General features: G+C 40.3%; 1 long non-coding RNA gene across 1 annotated transcript; it reads left to right on the forward strand.

Annotated features, from left to right (window-relative positions):
- Positions 1-1,221: 1,221 nt before the first annotated feature.
- Positions 1,222-2,420, forward strand: LOC137605777 (uncharacterized). The gene is made up of 3 exons (XR_011037781.1): positions 1,222-1,453; positions 2,122-2,210; positions 2,299-2,420. It is a non-coding gene; the product is annotated as an uncharacterized lncRNA (long non-coding RNA).
- The last annotated feature ends 863 nt before the right edge of the window (positions 2,421-3,283 follow it).

Here is a 3,283-nt window from a genome sequence, read left to right on the forward strand (position 1 = left end):
TTTACATGTATCACTGTTTCCTGCTTGTTCTCCTCCAGACGATGAGGTTTCTTCAGTGTTTTCCAATTGTTTTACCTCCTCCAGCTGGAGGAGATCATGTGATCACTCATGTTTGTTTGTTTGTTTGTTTGTTTGTTTGTGTGTGAGATAAAAACTTGTCAGTGGATTGTGTTACATGTTGAGTGGAGGTGGGTCTTGTGCTAAGGAAGAGTTGATGATTGTAAAGTTGCTCTGGGAACAGATGCAGATTCTGGATTATTTTTTGCAAACTGTTTGGTTAATTAATTTAATTCATTAATTAATAAAAAAAATAAAAATTTAAAAATTACATTAAATTAATTAAAAATGTTTTAAAAAATGTATAAAAAAATTAACAAATCAATTTTCAATATTTTTTACATGATGCAATTTTTTTATGGGACTCAGAGGAGTTCACATCTCTATCAACTGTTTCCATTCTTCTGCTGGAGAGTCGAAGGAGTCAGAGGTTAAAGATCACTTCCGTGTTTCTTACAGTATTATTATTGGTTAATGTGATGTCATCCATCAATTTTCTTGTATTTTGAGCCACTTATCTTCTATCTTATCTATATTGTGGGTTATTGATCTACTTGAGACTATCACAGCAGGCTATGGCCAAAAGGTGGGATACACCCCAGATAAAAATTCCATACAGACGGGAATCAAACCCAGAACCTTCTTGCTGTGAGGCCACAGTGCCCCTTCACCGTGTCGCTCCAGGTTTTCTATACCATGCAAGGAGTCGTAAGTTCTCAACGTTTTAATGTCTTTCAGACTGTTTCTGAAGTTTAGTTAGTTTGTTGGTGTCATCAGGTCAATATATTATTTTCACGTACGATTAAAAGGCTTTGAATCTTTTTATCTTTTCCCACTTGCTGCCTGCCTTTACACTTTTGGTGATGTTTACAGCTGATATCTGCGTGTTGTGTTTGGGGTGCTGTGGTGGTCCCGGCAGCAGGCTGTTATCTGCCTGCCTGTGGTCAGAGATGGTCTGCAGCTGCTTTGATAAGAAAGGGGCAGTCATCCTGTGATGTTCCCCCTCAGGCCGCCGTCGGGAGGAGCGTCGATCTCAGATCGCCAGCCAGGACGCCCTTCTGGGGGCAGCCTTATCAGGGACGTGGGGGCATGGAAGCAGCCTCTTTGCTTCTAAGTCGTATTTGTGCTACTAAAATTAATTTATTTCACAGGCTCATTATCACAGCAGGGTTGTTCACTTGAGTTAACTCCTTCTTTCTCACACCACCTTCTGTCTCTAACCCTGACTGGTCAAGGCAGACAGCCATCCTCCAGGAGACGGGGTCTACTCCAGGTTTCTGCCTGTTAAAAGGAAGTTTTTTCTCACCACTGTTTGCTCCTGGAGAATTCTGTTGGATTTCTCTAAATAGGCTTGAGAGAATGGATTACACCAGCTCTTTATGTAAAGTGACATGAGGTAATTTCTTGTATGATTTGGTGCTATATAAATAACATTTCATTTCATTTCATTCGATTTCATTTAAAGAGGAAATCCTAGACATGCAGACACCTTGGTGTTCTTTTCAATTCAGGATGCAGAACATCTGTTTTCATATTGAAACTGCATAATAAATTATATTTAAGGATAAAACATTTAGGGGTTTTTTTTATGCATTTTATCCTCAAGCATCAAAATGATAAGAGGAGCCACGGAGAAATATCAAGTTTAGCTCATTAAACCTTGTTTGAATTGGGTAAGAAGTAAGACCCTCAATCTAAATTTCACTCAGGTGACCTTCAAAATGAGTCAGACTCCACTTTATGTTGTCCTAACATGATGATTGGCATGAGGACTGTAATCTTGCATCCCACCAGAAAGAACCAAGTCTGAATAGTTCCCTCAACTCTTCTTCTCCAAACTCTGATTAGTTCCCTCCAGACAGTTAAAATCTCAATGAGAGAAGAGCTTCTCTGAGGTAACTGTGACAGGAGTCACAGCTGAACCTGGAGACGGCAGCTTCGCTTAAATTAATGTGTTTTGCAGCATTGAATTCTGGTCTGTTATGCAGTCCTGGGTGTCGTGTAGATACCTGTGAGTTATTGTTTCAGATGCGTAAACTAGTTTTTATAAAACCCTTGTTTCAGATTTGCTTCTTGATTCTGGAGTAATGATGAATATCTGCACAAGAAACCACCAGAAAAACCTTCATTGGTCTCTCAGAGGAAAAACATAGGTACAACTATTTTGTTTCTAAATCCGGAGGTTTGAACCGTTTGGGCGACTTTTGTTCCTCACTTGTTTCCTTTATTGATAAATCCCAGCCAGCAGCATGAGAGACAAACCAGGAGGAGGTCTGCTACACACAGAGATAAGATGTGGTATGTCCAACACACACACACACACACACACACACACTGCGCTGATAACACTTGGCTCTTTGAAGTGACTCCTAGAGGGGAGAAAGAGCGACTGAGAAGGAAAAGAGAAAAGAGTGAGTGAGAGGGAGGAAAATTGAGAGAGATTACAGGAATAGCTCCAGGGTTGTTTTGTGCAGCGTTACAGACTCTCACACGCATGCACATGTTTAATTTAGTTCTTATCGGTCTCCATCTCCTGGCCTTTCAGGTGGAAACAGAGTACGGACAGAAAGCTGCTTCAAACTGTTGTTTCAGCTTCGCTGCTTCCAGTGAAACCCAGAATAGAGTTTAAGGTTCTGCTGCTCACCTAGAGAGCACTAAATGTCCACCTTGATGTTCATAGAGAATTATAGTGGCTCATCACTAGAATGCTGCACTTAAATGCAGGCCTACTGGTAGATCCCAAGATATCGGAAAGGTAGAGCCTTCAGCCGTCAGACCCTCGTCTCTGGGACAACGTCCCAGTTCAAGTCCGTTTGACAGACTCGGTGTTAAGAGTAGGATAAAGTTTGATAAAGCCTACAGTCAGGACCAACACAGGCCAGTCTGTAGTTAAGCTGCTATAGACCAGACGTGAAGGCTCAGGGTCATGGGGTCTAAAATAAAACGCCATCACAGCCAAAAAAAATAAGATAATTTTAGAAATAGGTTGTTTTATCATTTTTGTGATGGTTATTTTATCACATTGTTTCAGCTTATTTTACCTATTGACTATTAAAGCTATAGATAATTTGGTCTATAGATCATTTTAGCGGAAATGTTGCAGCCAATCCACCACCAGAACATTCACACACATTCACACACCAGGGGGGATCATTTTAGTTATTGATCATTGCACATGTAGATTATTTTTGCTAGATATCATTTTATCTATAGATCATTTCGAGCC

Source organism: Antennarius striatus, chromosome 13, assembly GCF_040054535.1.
Source record: "Antennarius striatus isolate MH-2024 chromosome 13, ASM4005453v1, whole genome shotgun sequence".
NCBI classification, from domain to species: Eukaryota; Metazoa; Chordata; class Actinopteri; order Lophiiformes; family Antennariidae; genus Antennarius; species Antennarius striatus.